Source organism: Taudactylus pleione, unplaced genomic scaffold (assembly GCF_031769625.1).
Source record: "Taudactylus pleione unplaced genomic scaffold, aTauple2 ptg000040l, whole genome shotgun sequence".
Classification (NCBI taxonomy): domain Eukaryota; kingdom Metazoa; phylum Chordata; class Amphibia; order Anura; family Myobatrachidae; genus Taudactylus; species Taudactylus pleione.
The window spans coordinates 31,214,077-31,231,418 of NW_028284442.1; the positions used below are offsets into that span (position 1 = coordinate 31,214,077).

General features: G+C 42.4%; 1 protein-coding gene across 2 annotated transcripts in view; it reads right to left on the bottom strand.

Annotated features, from left to right (window-relative positions):
• LIMK1 (LIM domain kinase 1) overlaps positions 1-17,342 on the bottom strand; it is a 132,543-nt gene that overhangs the window by 68,478 nt on the left and 46,723 nt on the right. The gene's annotated exons all lie outside the window — the stretch shown is intronic.

Consider the following 17,342-nt stretch of genomic DNA (forward strand, 5'->3'; position numbering starts at 1 on the left):
AGATACACAGCACTAAGTAGGAGCGTCCATGGATTTGGGACCTGAAACCTTAAGATCCTTAAAAATGTGATATAACCAACCTCCTATCTTCTTGCATTGTAGTCTCCTGTGGTCACACATGCTACCATCCTATCGACCGTTTTCCACATTCTGTGTCATTTTTAACGTAGAGCACGCTGTTTTCCATTTTTTTATATTCTTTGGCTATTTTGATATTAATCATACAGATGAATTGTATTCATTCAGTATATGCAAGTACATGGATTAATCATGGTTTACACAGAACCAGCTGGTTTGGATGAATTATCTAAAAACCTAATCATAATATTTGAAGGGCTTCATTTGTCTCTATACAATAGAGCTCTGTTTATAATTGTGAAAAGAAAATGCTTAGATGGAATTACCAGCTTGTAAATGCACTGAATTCAATGCTAAAGGGCACCATCCACAATATGCAATAACAGTATGTGATGACAGATTATTTGGACAAAGCCATATGCTCTTAGCCACTGAATAATGTTTTTTGGGATATAAGAAAGAATTAATTTCTAATCAAGCTTTCTTGTGGAATTTTATATCACATTTTGAAGTCTCAATCTTATTTTGTCTATTAAAAAAAACAAAATAATGCAGTTTATGTCGCTGTATTGGAATCCATCAATCTGCAAAAATGTTTGTAACTTAATGTAGCATACTGCAATGTTTTCTAATATACAGTATGAAGTTTAAGGCTGCGTACACATTCGGCGATATATTGGACGATATATTGTTCGGAATGCAGATCGGAACAATATATCGTCCATATTGCTCAGTGTGTACCCTCAATCGCACGTTCACGTGCGTCGTCAGAGGGGTTGTCCCGTCTGACGATTTTCGCGCAGAAAATGACATGACGGCTGTGAAAGGGGCAAGAGAGATAATAGATCTGAAGACTAAGGGGCTTATTAATCAATTAATATTTTCTGGATGTTTTCAGTGGATACCCGCAAATATTAAGTAACCCCCAAATGTATCTATGGGGTACCACAACAGTTATCAGAGACATCTGCTACGGCACTCCGCTTGCTCATGCAAAAGCAGCCCCCATAGGTTTCTATGGGGGCTGCTTTTTTTGCTGAATTTACCAAGCTCCGGAATTGATGCATTGAGGAGCTTGTCCCCAGTAGCGAATGCCATCTCCAGATGGTGTTAGCCGCTATAGTCTATGGGCTACAGATCATAATATTTACCGGGAGAGGGATCCATAGGACTCACGGAGGAGCCCCTGTCCCTGCAGTTGTTCTTTAATACATCCCAACAATCATTAATAAGAAATGATTAAAAAAATGGGTCTAGTTATCTAGTTATTTAATAAATATGCTCCAAATCGTACCACAAATAACATACAGGGAGAACTATTTACTTACTGATTAAAGAGCAGCAATGTAACAACCAAGACAAGGTAAAATAGTACATTTAACATTAATATTAGAGATGTGTGGTTTGGTTCTACTTGGTTCTTTTTGCCAAATTAACACAAGTTCAGATTTATCTCATTGGCTTTCCAAAACACATGAGAGCCGGATAGCCAATGAGATTTGTTTTTCAGATCCAAACTTAACCGAGCCAAAACCGAACCACTCATTTCTAATTAATATCATAAATATTTGTAAAGTCTTATTGTGAAACTTTAAACAAACTGATTGAAATCACCCTTGTCTGTAAATAACAATGTGAGTGGCGCTTCTGCATCATTTAATCAATCTGTTTATAAATACAGCAATGTCAGTAATGCAATTACAAAGGGCTGGTAGCAACAAGGGTCCATATATTACATATTTCAAATTTCTCCTTCTACAAAAAATAAGTGACGAAGGTTTAAACTGTACATAGTTTAACACTCGGGTCCTATCAGCTCTTTGGTAACTCACACATGTCTCAAATTTACCAATGCATCTGCAGTGGGATTTTTCATTTATCTCATATACCATACACGTGGTTTAGTAAAAATAAAATACAATAAAAAAAGATGAATAATAGGTACAGTAGATCAGGGTGGTAAGTCCTGGACAATTGACCTTCACATGCTGAAGTGTGTTTCTTGTATACTGCATAGGGAACTCTGTTAGAGCTGAACCGTTGGTGAGCAAAATAAGCCTTTGAATATGCTGTTTGCATGCAGCTAAAATGTGATATGCTAGTATGTGCAAGGGGACATTTAGAAATAGGTGCAAGCTAATCAGTGTGGCGGCTGAAGCCTCAATGCTGGATGGCCCACAAACAAACTTCTTCATTTATACTGCAAAGAAGTTATTTTCCTAGTAAACTTGTAATGTACCAGAAGGTTTATTTTTTGTAAAAAAAAAAAAAAAAATTGTAGTCCATTTATAATCAATGGCCCATTCATTTAATTTGCCTGTTCATTTCAATGGGGTCTCTACATGTAGTACAAAACCGCGCTAAAATTATTTTTTCTTTGGAATAAATACAAAAATACAGTACAAATGATTTTTCCAAGTGCAGCAACATTTTAATTTAATTTAATCGTAGATTGGTGGATCAGGCAGGTGGACTAAGGTGTTCTGATGTTTTATCAGGAATGTTGACAGATTTTGAATGTGCTTCAGTTGTCTGTAATTAACTGGGAAGGTCCTCAAATAGGTAGCACTGAGTTATGTATATTCTCATGCGTCATGTGTGTACATTTAGATTTATGGTTTAATGGTCTTTGAAGATCAATTGCCACTGAAGTAGTAAAGCCCCACAGATGTAATTTGTCTAGGAATTCCCAGCTACTGTTGAAGCTGAATTTAACAAAAGGCTTATGAAAGTCTATGCACTGTAAGAAGTAGAGAGCATACCTTGTCATTGAGTGCATTTTTAGATGAAATTTAACAACCTCCAACATAACCTTTCTAGAGTCCCCCTGTGACTCTGTACTGTACGCCACGGTATGTCCAGTAACTGGTGTGTGACTGTGACTCACAAAACAACAGAAATTCCGCTCAGCAGATAAGAACGCTCATCCCACACTATCCAACCATTTCACAACATGAAATATTTAGCTGCAAGTGACTAGACATTGACCCTATCTATTGTGTTTTATGTATAAAAGGAAACTGTTCCCACACTGAAGACAGCCGTCAATTCACTAGAAACCAGAGACATCATTGAGGCATACCTCAGTGTTGTACAAGTTCCTTGTGAATTTATACATTGCATAAGGCATATAATGAATAAGTGTAAGTGAATGGTGCACTGTAAAGGTACAATAACTAGTATAAAAGTACCTACTGTAAATGAGTATCTGCAGAACAGTACTCCTCATTGTAATTTCTAAAAAATGTCAGCAGCTCCTTACCTCTTTGTGCACAATCATAATTATTTTTAACAAGAAAAAAACTTTTTCAATTGTATATTTTTCAGATCTGTTTACTATGTGTTTTGTTACAAAAAAGTACTGCTTTTTTAGTGTGATGCTTTTTCAAGCTGTTTTTATGCTTTTTTAAATCACTTTATGTTTTTGAAAATCCAAAATGTGTGAGACAATCAGCAGTGCTCTAACACCAAATCTATATAATAAAATTGACTGCTGATAAAAATGATGTCATCAGATTGGAATGCAATGATAATTGGTATGACCAGTGTCAGAGAGGAAAGAGAGAGTGAGGGGGCAGTGATAGAGACAGTGGGGGGATGGACCAGAGGTAGTGAGAAAGTGTCTGGGGGAGGAAGAAAAAAGAAAAGGTGAGGACAAGGAGGAGAGAGCAAAGTGGTGAGAACGTGTCAGGGGAGAGAGAGAGAGTACAGTACGTGTGTGTGTGAAGGGGGGGAAGCGAAGCAAAAGAAGGCGGCGGTGATGGAGACAGAGAAAATAAATTCATGTCTGCCAACGCTGGGCAGTAAAGTTAGTCCTAAATAAAGATGGTTGTTTTTTAACATGCTTAATCAGTAGCTATGATGTTATTGACAAGGAAGTATGAGAAGACATAGTCCATGAGGAAACTGTCAGCAAAAGCAACTGTAAAATTCATGCATTGGTGCGGTATGGAGATATTATAGTATTATGAGGCATATTTTGTTGAATTCCAAAGCGAGGGATGATATGGTTGGTTTGCACTGTAATTTTTTATTGTAGGTGGTCTACTGAGCAGTGGAAATATAGGGGCAGATGAGTCATCAGTCACTATGCTATCAACAAGAGTATGAGTAAACAGCTGGTGAAAAAGGAACCCTCCTGGATTTCATCCACTGCATGAGTTTATCATGTAGGACAGCCTCTAAGGGCATCCACTTTCTCAGATTGTTGTGACAGTGATTCCATTCTGCATGTCGGTCACAGTGCTGGGATTGCAAATGCAGCAATTAGATATCTGACACCTCCCTCTGCATTTGCATCAGAGATGGATGGAATTGCAGCACAGCCGCTTGTGTGCGGCTCTGCAAATCTGTCCATCTCTGAATCAGGCCCTAAATCAAGACATTATGGGGAAGATTCAATCCTAAATGGCTGCTGCATTGTGTCGGCAGGAACTGCGGGGCAAAGGCACTCTGTGGCCAGTAAAGTCCCTAATTTGTCCTCGCTCCCCATAGAAGTGTGCAGGAAAATTAGTCATGAGGGCTAGCGTATTCTACCATCATGTGTGCAGCTGAACATCATGGCGGTACATCAAGGAGAGTTTAGTCTCCCCTTATGGGAGCTTAGATAGTAAAGAGAGTGTACAATCGATATCAATAGCCTATATCAACAAAGAAAGAAAGGCATTAGCCTACAACAATTTACATTGGGGAGCTAAGAAGATTTAATACTATATTTTACGGAATCAGTATGATTTACCGCCTAACCTCCCCCCCAAGTGCCTAACCCTAATCCCCCTCTAAGTGCCTAAACCTAACCCCCTCCTTCCCCGCCGCCTAAACCTAATTCCCCCGGGGGGGTGCCTAGCCCTAACCTCCCCCCGGGGGTGCCTAACCCTAACCCCCCCTTCCCCTAGCCTAACCCTAACCTCCCAGGGTGGGGGTGGGGTACCTAATCCTAAATCCCCCCCGGGAGCCCCTAACCTAACCCTTTGCCAACGGCGGCTGTCCGTGCTTGGCTTACCTTCGATCGGTAAGCCGGGTGTCGGGCTCCCGGTGTAGGTCTAATGACAGGCGTCGGGTTTTCGACGCCTGTCATTAGACCCCTGCCGGGATTAGACAGTCGGGGAGCCGGCGGTCGGGTTTATGTCCGTCTGCTTCCCGACTGCTACCCACATTTTACATGCAACCACAATTCCCTATATATAGAGATTTTAAGTTAGGCATACATGTCTTTGATAAAGCCCCCATATTGGAGCGAAACTGGTCAGAGATTATATCACCTGCCAGTGATTATATATTACAGTAGCTTTGCTGCCACACTACTGAAATTGGGATCTTGTGCTGTGGAAGCCTAATAGACTGAGTCTCAAGCAGGGAGCTGCAAGCTCCATCAGCCCATATATACAAGCGTCTGTGACTCAGAACAGCTCACTTTGCTTGGGATTATGCATTGGAAACTCCCTTGGTTATCAGCTGCACACGTGAAACACCGACCAGACCCCCACTACTTACCAGGAGTGCCCACCGTGAGCGTGCTTCATAGGAGATGTGCCCTTCCAAACTCAGCGGATAGTTCATGGGACTCTGCAACTAGGTATCGATGTGGTGAGAGACTGGTATAACAGTGTGCGCACTTATATCACACAGAAAGAGCTTTATAGATTTATTATTGGATTTTCCACATGTCATTAATTTGACAAGAGACTGCTCCAGGCATCAAAAATCCAGTGATTCATGTCTATTAGAGGCAGTATATTTTATATATTTCAATTCTCAGGAGTGCATTTGAGTCTTTCTATATTGGATAAATGTAATTATTTATAAGTATAAATGTGATTATATGTACTGACATATTCCATTTTTATAAAGATTATTAATATTATATAGGTGGTGTCTTTAGAAATTTTTCTGCCATTTCGGGAACTACATGGTATATTATTTATTTGTTTATTAGCACATCACTATTGTCTTGATGTGTGGACATAAGCACACTATCTCCTTGTTAGAGCATATAAAAATTAACCTGCTTCCCAAACCTGCTTTTAAACTTTAAAATAATGCCCATTCCACAACTAGAGAATACAAAAATTTATCAATTTACGTAGTTGAGAAAACCATGCAGGTTTAAGGTCTTCTGCTCACTTGGGACCATTCTTGATTTGGTTTTTCCTCCACAGAACAAGCATGGTCTGAATCAAAACACCCAGCACCGCCGTAACCTCTTTGGTGTCCCTTCTGGGCTCATTAGGACCCAACAGAAGCCCAGGTGAGCCCAAACACAATTCTGATAGACCAACATTTCAGGCCACTCAGCATCTTTGAGAGACAATGTTATTACTCCCCTTTGATCAGTGGTATCATATATTTTATAAAATAGTACATAATATATTACCATATTAGATTAAGAGGCTTGATCAAAAACAATATATAGGACAAAATGTAATAGCATTCAAGATGCACACAGCAGTGTGATTCTGGTGATGTAGCTACTAGATTTAAAGCAGCGATTTGTTTTAAGACAAAACAGGTTGGTTTTGCCTCTAAGGGGATGTAGTTTGGAAGCCGCCGACTTCCTGACTTTCTAATCCCGGCGTGCTACTAATGACAGGCGTCGAAAACTCGACGCCTGTCATTAACCAGACGCCGGAAGACTGACGCCCAGCATACCGAACGAAGGTAGGCCGGGTGCGGACAGCCGTGCGGGGGGGAGGGTTAGGTTTAGGGCTCCCGGGAGGATTAGGGTTAGGCTAGGGGAAGGGGGGTTAGGCAACCTCAGGGGGAGGTCATGATTAGGCACCCTCGGGGGGAGGTCATGGTTAGGCACCCCCCCAGGAGACTTAGTTTTAGGCTGCGGGGAAGGGGGCGTTAGTTTTAGGCACTTAGAGGGGGGATTAGGGTTAGGCACAGGGGGGAGGTTAGGGTTAGGCACACTAAAGGAGGGTTAGGGGTTAAATTAGGTTAGTTTATACTTACCTTTAGGACCATCGGGATCTTCACCCTTGTTGGGATGCCGCTGTCGGGATTTGAATAGCTACTACACCCGCCTCTAAGCAAATTGTTGCATTAAACCTAGTGGCTACATTGACGAAATCTCAGTGCTGCCTGCAACTCGCTCACTATTTCATTCGCACCATAAAGTTTTCCATTCCACTGACTAATAAAAACCCAATAAGGTATACACAAGATGGAACCTGGTACCGTATAGGCTCCACAAAATGTTTCCTTCCACTCTCCCTCTGTGCTGGCATGACTGTTGACAGCGAGGGGGTTTATTTTTATTTGGTACAGTAGGCCATGACCCATAATTTCTATCTTTTGGTGACAGACTGGAGATTCCTATAACTCAACCTCAACTAGACCATTGGTCAGCTCTTCAATGTCTGCAAACCCCACCCTAAATAAATGTCTCAATAAGCTGGCGTTTCACATTTTTTATGCAAAATAATCAACAAATACTCTCGCCCAGGACCTCCAGACTTCAAAATTGTTTTATAGTGAATTACATCTTTCCTTCAAGACAGTGACGTTCAGTTCAGACAGATATAAAATCCCAAACTAAGCAGCATACAAAAATAAGCGTCATCATATATTAAAAGATACAAATAATTATTTCAAATAAGGTATATATCAAGCCTGAGGAAGCAGCACTGTAATCTATATTTATAAAATCAAATATCCTGACTGACTCATCAACGCCAAGCCCAAACCCCTCGACCTAGAAACATGAAAAATCGGGAAGCACATTCCTTTCATGATGTAGGTGCCAACTAAGAAGAAGCAAGGAAGGAAAATGTGTTACTACAGAAGTGAGGGAGTGGAATGTGTTAGTACACAGAGGAGGGAGGGTAATGTCTTACTATAGCAGTGAGCGAGGGGATACATTACTATAGTGGTGAAGGATTAATGTGTTATTGGAGTGTGAGATGACATGAAAACAGTACATATCTAAGGTCTACCCAGGTGAAACTAAGTACATCAGCTAGTACTTTATAGGGTAAGTTTCATTTAGATGTAGGTTGCCATCAATGTTTTCAAACTTAAGCTTACTTGCAGTAAGTGTATTAAGAATTAATAAAAATATAAATAATTGCTCTTTTTAATATTTTTCAAAAGAGTTCTCTTACCAGACCATGGGCCGGATTCAAGTAGCCGCGAAAAGCCTTAATCAGCGAAAAAGTTTTGCCTATTGCTGCTTTTCGCCTGTTTACGTCTTATCTACAAATTCAATTCCAGGACGTTATCGCCTAAGCAAAAAGTCAATGCACTGAAACAGATGGAAAAGTTTCTCCAATGAATAGCAGGCAGAAAAAAGGGCAAAATCTCTATTTTGGGGTGCAAATGTGGGGAATTGATTCAGAACCTTTGGACACACCCCAAAGGACAAATCGGTCAACAACAAAAAAATTACCTCAGCATACCCCAAAAAAGACATGTCATTTTTGGGACGAAAAGAGAAAAAAATGGGGGGACAAGGATAAAAAAAGTAGCGAAATAGGTTTGTTGGGGGGCTGTATGGATGGGACAGGTGTTATTAGCATTGCAAATTTTTTAAAAGTGTACTTTAGAGACACAAAAAGATACTAGCACCCATTTTCAAGTACCCCAAATTTGACTGGACTATTTATTTTAACCAAAATACTGTTTTATATCATTCTTCACCACTTTTACAAAAAAGCTTCTAGAAAGCTTTTAACAAAACTTAAGGACACAAAGTACGTTTATTAGGGCTAATAGTACACAACTGTAATGATTTCCAGTGTTATTTTGAGGTACAGACTGATTCCCCCAATCTATTCAGTACTTTCTGCCTGTTCTGCATGCGCCTGTTCTTTTATTGAATAGGGCGAAACGCGGGGACACGCATGCCGCAAATTTGCGCCCCAAACAGGCGAAAAGTCTCAAACTTTTTGCTGCTAATTGAATACGGGCCTAAGTGTCTGAGACAGTATATTCCAACACACCAGCAAAGCATTAACTGATGGAATTTCCTTGTGTCAGAATGGTGCTTTTCTCCAACAGAGTGACAGATCTGATGGAGATTGTTTAAGCTTTCTAAAGCATATCGACTTTGTATAAATACTTTTCAGGAGCAGCCCAGAGAGCTGCTGCTGCAGGCCGGTTCGGGGGGCAGGGCTGGACTGTTAACGTAATTGGGCCCCGCCCCTTCCCAGAAAAATTCATTTATTTCCACCCCCTCCCTACAAACCCGCAAATTCCCCATTAAATCCCCCCCCCATCTGGAAGTGAGCAAGATGCGGGAGATTTGGCTGCACTTCCGAGGGTGCCCCGAAAAATCGGGAGCCTCCCGTGACTTCTGGGAGTGTAGGCACGTATGCTTCTAAAGAGGATAAGTAGAGGAATTGGCTATATAAATTAATTAGATTCTAGCTATCATTCATCTAGTACATTCTACGAGGGTTGTCCAGAAAGTAATGCCTAAATGCTCATAAATCTGAAATAATATGCAACATTTATTTGAAACTTTGTCAGTTTGTAGTTTAATATGTCGTCTAACTATATATGTAGTTTTGTTTAGGTAGTCCAAGAAACACCATGGAATCCAAGATGAAACAAAGAGCCATCATTGAATTTCTGGAAAAAGAAGGCTGCAGTGCAACATAAATCCACAGAAGACTGAAAAAAGGGTATGGAGAGCGTACAATTGACTATAGCAATGTCAGAAGGTGGATTAAGCGTTTTCAATTGGGAGAATCGTCCGTGTGCGACAAACCTCGTGGTGACAGACCATCAACTGCAGTGACAGCAGAGAACCGACACAAAGTCGATGCCATGATTCAGAAAGACCATTGTGTGACCATCAGAGATGTCAGTGATGAACTGGAATATAGCCATGGCACTGTAGAAACACTAATCAATGATTTGGGATATCGTAAAGTGTATGCTAAATGGGTTCCAAAGCAATTAACAAGGGATCATAAGGCCCAGAGGGTGGAAGTGTACAATGACCTTTTGACCAAATTTGAAGCCAACCCTGAGACGTTTTTGGAAAAAGTCATTACAGGAGATGAGACCTGGGTATTCCTTAATGATCCAGAAACAAAGGCCCAATCAAAGCAATGGAAACACCCAAGTTCACCTAGGCCAAAAAAGTTTAAATCACAGCGATCCGTAATCAAAATCATGGCCACATTCTTCTGGGATTGCCAAGGTGTTATTCTCATCGATTACTTGGAACAAAACCAATCAATCAACAGTGATCGATACATTATTACACTTAAGAAGCTATCCGCAAAAAAAGGTCAACAATTTGACTGTCAAATGTCATCTTACACCACTACAATGCCAGACCTCACACTTCGATGGCAACATCTGCGACCATTGCCAAAATGGGGTGGGCAATAATGCCAAAACCACCATACAGTCCTGATTTGGCCCCTTCTGACTTTCATCTGTTTGGCCCTCTCAAATACTGCCTCCATGCTCAACATTTTGAAGACATAGAGGTTGTTAAAAATGCCATACGTTCCTAGGTCAAACACCAACCACTGGAATTTTTACAAAGTGGATTCACAGCTTGGGTTGAAGGTTGAGAAAATGTTTGAGGGCAGATGGTGAATTTTTTGAGTAGAGTAATTCTGTTACTAAGACTTCCAAGTATTTTACTGCAAATTTTCAAATCTGTATCTATAATAAAATTTGAGTTGTGAGCATTTAGGCATTACTTTTTGAACAACCCTCGTATAAAATGATAGGAACTGATTGGTTACTCTGCCCAGAGTCTTATAGAGCCAATACCAAGCTGCACTGATACTACTCTTATAATAGCTTGTGGAGGCACAATGACAGCCCAATATACCCAGGAATGTGTTTCCATTTGAATACTATGGGCACTTCCTGGTATAGACAATCACATTATAACTTTTTATTGTTATATTGTACGTACATAATTCATATTAAATGGCTTTCTACTTTGTAAAACTACAGGCCCTTGGTTCCTTATTTACTGTACCTCTAATTGTTTATATTTCCTTTTTAGTAAACGATTAACATTATATTAAATTGACAGAACTACTGTGAAAATAAGATGAAATAACTCATGGATACAACAATACTGCAACACTTTTTTTAAAACACGTAGTAAGGGGTAAATTACATTGATGTTGCATTTCAGGTGCTAAGTCACACATTTACTAACAGACGATTTTTAAGTGTCAGTAAATGTGCAATTTAGCCCCTGAAATACAACATCAATGTTGGTCTATTTAGACTGATTTATTATCAATTAAAATCGACCTTTAGTAAATTTACCCCTAAGTGTACAATGATTTATGATTTTGGTATGTAGATTTTAATGTATGTTCATGATATTTAGCCTAAATAGTTTTCTTAATATTTGAAAAAGTTGTACTACAAGTCTCGGCATGGTAGCACCTCTTACTATGCTAGGCGGCGAGTGTTTTAAAATGTTAAAGTCAAACTGTTTCATGTGCCGCGGCCGGACCCTTTCTGGTGGCCACGGCAGCACTGTGTGTTAACCCCCGATGCATCTAAGTGTATCCTAGTGCTGCAGCCCCAGACATCTCCAGCGGCTGTGGCAATGCAGGACAGTATGCGGGCTTACCGCTGGGGGCCGGGAGAGGAGCTCCCAGTGCCCCAGCACTACAGGCCGACAGGGAGACGCTGCAGTCGAGACTAGTCCCGGACTGCAGGGCAGAGTAGCCGCACGCTGGGGGTTGGGAGCACCGGCTCCCGGTACCACAGTGCACAAAAGGAGGGCCAGGCGCAGCACAGCCCGGGCCAGCTCCAGTGGCACAGGGCTGTGTGGGGTGTGACCGCTGGGGCCCTGGAGCTTAGCTGCCAGTGCCCCAGCATTAAAAGGCAGCCAGGCTGAGTGCCACACACAGAAGGACCGGACTAGTCGGCTCCCCATGTTAACCCCCGGTGTGCTGCTCCGGGGGAGTAGAAAAGATAAAACTGCTGCAGCCAGGGCATGGTCCCAGGCAGCAGGGCTGTGTGCCCTACGCTGGGGACTGGAAGCTTGGCTCACAGTGCCCCGGCACTGCAGGGCTGTTGTAGCAAAGCCCAGCTGTATTAAAATATATATTTCTGTGAAGCTCTGCGGGAACAGGCTCAAACTGTTTATTTGTACAGTGTGTAAAATATATTTAAACAATGTATTCATTTAAATGTATATTTTAAAGTTAACTTGCACTTGGCTTTGGTCCATGGAGGTACAGGGGGATCCAGAGCTCCCTGTGAGCTGCTAGCCTCCTGCCTCCATCCCAGTTAAATGAAAATCCTTCCTCTGCAGCCTCATGCTGGAGAGTAGCATGAGAAGATAGAGGAAAGGCTGCATAAGTGGTTTAAGGGAGCACCAAGGAGCTTCTCCTCCATGGCCAGGAAACCCTGCCTGGGGACCTTGGTTGCCCATCTCTGAAGCTTGGATTCAGGCTAGAGGTGGACCCTTAGCTGATTCCAGGAAGTGCGTTTTGGCAGGAAGATTATTTTATCCCAGGCGCCTGGGTGGGGACGAGCCCTGCAAGTGGGCTCAGGCACAGAGGAGTGACCACTCCCCACTGTCCATTAGGGACAATGTTAAAGGTGAGCATGCCTTGGGCATGCAAGGCACGTGCACTTAATTTGATTGGGTAATACCAGAGGGCGGACTTACCCGTGTTAATGTGTATTGGAGTAACATAAAAGAAGGCCTGCGAGCCTGGTTTGTGTGTATCTTTTTGGACATCAAGAAGGAATGAACTGCTGTAACATCTGTATGCTGTGATACCAAGGGGAAGAGTCTTTTTGAAGACTATTTGAGCAATAAACATCTTGCCTTTACAATGACTGCATCTGAATCCTATGATAACAGAATTGCGCCAAATGCTATTTCGTTCTCCAGCTGTTCTGGACTGAGCCCAGTGTCTCCAAGCTCAAGTGGGTATCAGCAGTCACCAATCAGGAGGTGTGTCCACAGCTTGTCAACGCATACACAGCAGAGGTGGTTCCAGTTGCCGATGGTAGGAGCCTGGGTGAAAACAATCGGTTCCAAGCACCAATGGTAGGAGTTTGGAGGTGGCAGCTTGTTACCCGTCCACTGTGCAGTGGGCGGAGCCAGTAACAGATGGTTACTGACGGTAATAAGGAATCCCTAATACCTCAAGAATCAGTGGTGGTTTAAAAATTAATCTGTGGCCATTTGGCGGAAGTGAAGTCAACTGGTCGCAGCTTGTATATGGATTTTCTATTCATTAAATGAATTTGTTTGTTGATCCCCCTGTTATAGTGTATCTGTGGCCTAATAACAGTGGAGACAGCCATTATGTGGGCTGATACAGTATTCAACTTATTGATTTACTAGGAATTTTTGACCTCACTGATGCTTTAAGCAATTTTAGCTCAGTCATGCCACTGGCTTCTACGGAATTATTTGTCTGAAAATGAACACAGCAAACAAAATGACTACCTCCTCTGGTAAAAGGCAAGAGCCCACAAAATGGTTACCTCCACTGGTAAAAGATAAGACGTAAACTTTTTCAAGTTGCCTTCTTCAGATTTGTCTGCTTTCTTATTTATTACGCATCCTGTGTTAGAATTATGAAATGAGAGTAGAACACTGATGATTTTAAAAGTAAAAACTGTGAAATCCATGTGAGAAGCTTTCAATGGCCATAAAATTAATCTATACTTCCTTTTAGCACCAAATATGGTAAAATAGAGATATGAACCCATTCCCACTTATCCTGAGGAAAAAAGGGGTCTGTGCAGATAAAACAGGGACCTACGGGATCGTTAAGAGCGTTACATAGCTAGCAGGTAATTAACTCTGCACAAAGCTTATTATTACTTGTTTGCATACTTGTAGGAACCGACATTGGCAAAGATGAAATGAAAAATCAAGCACAAATCTTAACAGAATAGTGTCAAAGTTATCACAGATTCATAAAATGTGGCAAAATCAGGGTAAGGCTGCCTTGGTACAAGGGTCTGCAGCAAGTTTTACAAGCAGCACAAAAAATCCCCCCATAAAAGTAAATCCTGACCTGTCCATCTCTAACTAAACAAAATGATTCCCTCTCTCAGAGTGAAGGGACCTAAAGTCCCTCTCACAAAACAGAAGTCTTTAGCACAGCACTTACATTCAATAATTACAGTGTCTCTCAACAGGCCTTTGACCTGTTCCCCATGGGTGAGAGACTGAATACAGAGACGGACTCAGCCTCTCTCAGGTGGTCTGGCAATCAAGGCTGCTAATAAATAGGACATATATACCTCCACTTGACAACCTTCCCGGTGTTTTTGTCACAATATATAGGCCTATTATTATTATTATTATTATTATTATTATTAATAATAATAATAATAATAAATGTTATTAATAGGGCACCACAAGAGGTCCACAGCACCGTACAGAGGGCAAACAACAAGACAGTACATGGTAACACCGTATAATATAGTATACAGTCAGTATACAATAAACAGATAACACTACAACTCTCAACCCAGCTACTGCTGCAAAGGGCGTGAGGGGGAATATTCATCGCAAGCTGAAACGTGTACCCGTTTGCTTGGGTGCAACTAATAGTTTCAGCGCCACTGCAAGATAAAAAGGGGGTGGAGTCCCAGGGCAGAGAGCCCAAGGAGGTGGTGAAGAGTATAGCTGGTGAGCGACATGGGGGAGGAGAGCCCTGCTCATAGGAGCTTACATAGTAACGGGAAGGGGGAGACAAATGAATGACACTGTGGAGCTGACAGAGCGCTCGCTGTGAATCAGGACCGGCCTTCTTGTACTTCAGAGCGGCCTCCTGGCCGCTAGCATAGCTGTGGGTGACCACCCACAGCTATAGCGAGCGGCCAGGAAGATAGTTGCGATGGTCAAGACCATCGCGCTTACGACAAGACCCTTGTGGTAGGGTCTCGTTGCCGCAAGCCCTAGAGTGCTTTCAGCTCTAACAAGTGATGTCAGTGGGGCCGGACCCTGACGGTAGGCGTTCCCATGGGAACGGCTCCGTCTGGGCAGCCACGCCCCCGGCCCGCCCACCAAAGGGGGCGTGCTGTCACTCAACATCGACAGCACGCCCCCTTTGGTACGAGACCCGGGTCAACGGATTGCCCGTCGCTATCCGGGTCTCGCACATGCGCATGACGGAGCCGGCTCTGTCGTGCGCATGCGCACTGGGCCACCATCGACCCGCTTGCGAGCGCATAGCGCTCGCGAGCGGGTCTGAATCAGGCCCTGAGACCAGGGAGCAAAAGTGGTAAAGATGGAGGATGGAAAGTGGTGAGGTAAAGTATGTGGCTACACGAGTAGGCAGTGGGCTGGTATGCCTTTATGGAGATGTCGGTTTTCAATGCCAATTTGAAGCCATGCAGGCTAGGCTATATGTAGTAATAGGCTATTTCTCCGGCGCTAACTTGAAACCATTAATATAGTGTTATAGTATTCTTGTTGGCCAATCCTCCTTACTCAATAATGAGCTATTTACAAATAAGAGAATGACCATTCCATATAGGTATTATAAAATACCAAGTGGTTTTATTAAAAGTATATATTATATCACAGTGACCTGGAGGTATGTTAACGCCTTAATGGACACACAATGATGTAATCGATGTTGTGGAGCTGGAAATAACAGGATTGGGCAAGAGATTGTGGAGCTTATTGAGACCCGGTCGTTAGCTCTACGAGCTCGCAACCGTGTCGATGTTGCTCCTGTGCGCATGCACACGACGGAGCCGGCTCCGTTGTGCGCATGCGCGAGACCCGGCTAACGACGGGTGATCCGTCGTTAGGGGACTCGTAGCAGACGGAGCGAGCTGTCGATGTTGAGTGACAGCTCGCTCCGTTTGCTGGGCGGGCCAGGGGTGTACCCGGCCAAACGGAGGTGTTCCTGTCGGAACGCTTGCATTTTGGGGGCGGCCCCACTGACATCACAAACAGAGCAGGAAGCTACCTGGGGCTTAAGGTTGACGAGACCCTACCTTAGGGTCTCGTCGTAGGCCACGATGGTCGCGATAGTCTTGACCATCGCAACCATCACCCTTAGCGGTCGTCAGAGCTGTGGGTGTTAACCCACAGCCTAACGACCGACATGGAGGCGGCCGTTCAGGATGCAAGCTGACGCCCTGTTTCAGAATGACCGCTTGCATCCTACGACCGCCTCTGAATGAGGCCCTGAATGTGGGGGGCGAATTAATAATAAATATATAAAAATATATATATATATTTATATATATATATATACACATACACACAGTCGAGTCACATTATTATGAGTATACGACCACCTCCTACATTTGACGTCGGCAGCGCCTAGCCCATGAAGTACATCACGTGCGTGCACTGGCTTGGTGGGTATACAAGGTGTGCTATAGGCCATCTGCACACATACGAACGAAGAACAAACACCCTGCAACCATTGCTGGAAGAACACAAGGCGGTGGTGGCAGCATTATGGTCTGGGGAACGTTTTCATGGCATTCTCTGGGCCCACTCATCCGTGTGGAAGGTACACTCAACCGATGTTCAGAGCACGTACACCCATACATGCTGATTGTCTTCCCTGAGGCGGATAGGATCTTCCAGCAATACAATGCGACATGTCACACGGCTAGAACAGTGGCTGGACGAACACGACCAAGACTTCCAAGTACTTCCCTGGCCCTCTAATTCCCCGGACTTGAACCCAATTGAGCATCTGTCGCACCACCTCAATCGTTGTGTTCACTTTACGGATACACTCTGCCACGCACCCTTCAGCAGCTGCTGTGTGTGTGTTTGTATGTTAAATATATATATATATATATATATATATATTCATACACAATTCTTAATTTAAGCAAACAAGTCTAACTATATAATAAAGCTCTGTGCAGGAAATCATTTGAAAACCTCATTCACTTCCTGATACAATGAAAACAAATTTAAATTATAAAATGGTAAGAAAATTACAGGGAAACTTCATTTTCAAACATCAATCTAAGTTTTGCTTTTTTTTTAACTGAAAATTAGAATGAAATTCGGGTTTGGCTGTTGAATTTAGGTATCAGACTTGCAAATCATGTAGACAGCAAACCTATTTATTTAATGTCATCTATATAGAAAGCACCTCAGAAATGATAGTACATGCAGTGTAGTGTAGCTTCACGTCCAGCCCTCATTAGCAATATAATCCTAATATTACTGATACAACAAATATAGAAACAGTACATATTGGCTATAATTCATCTTTGGGATCTCTGAGAAAGATGTGGCATACTCAGTGAAGAACAAAAGCTTCACAAGCTCAGTATCTGTGCAATGACAATAGGACTTCATACATTAA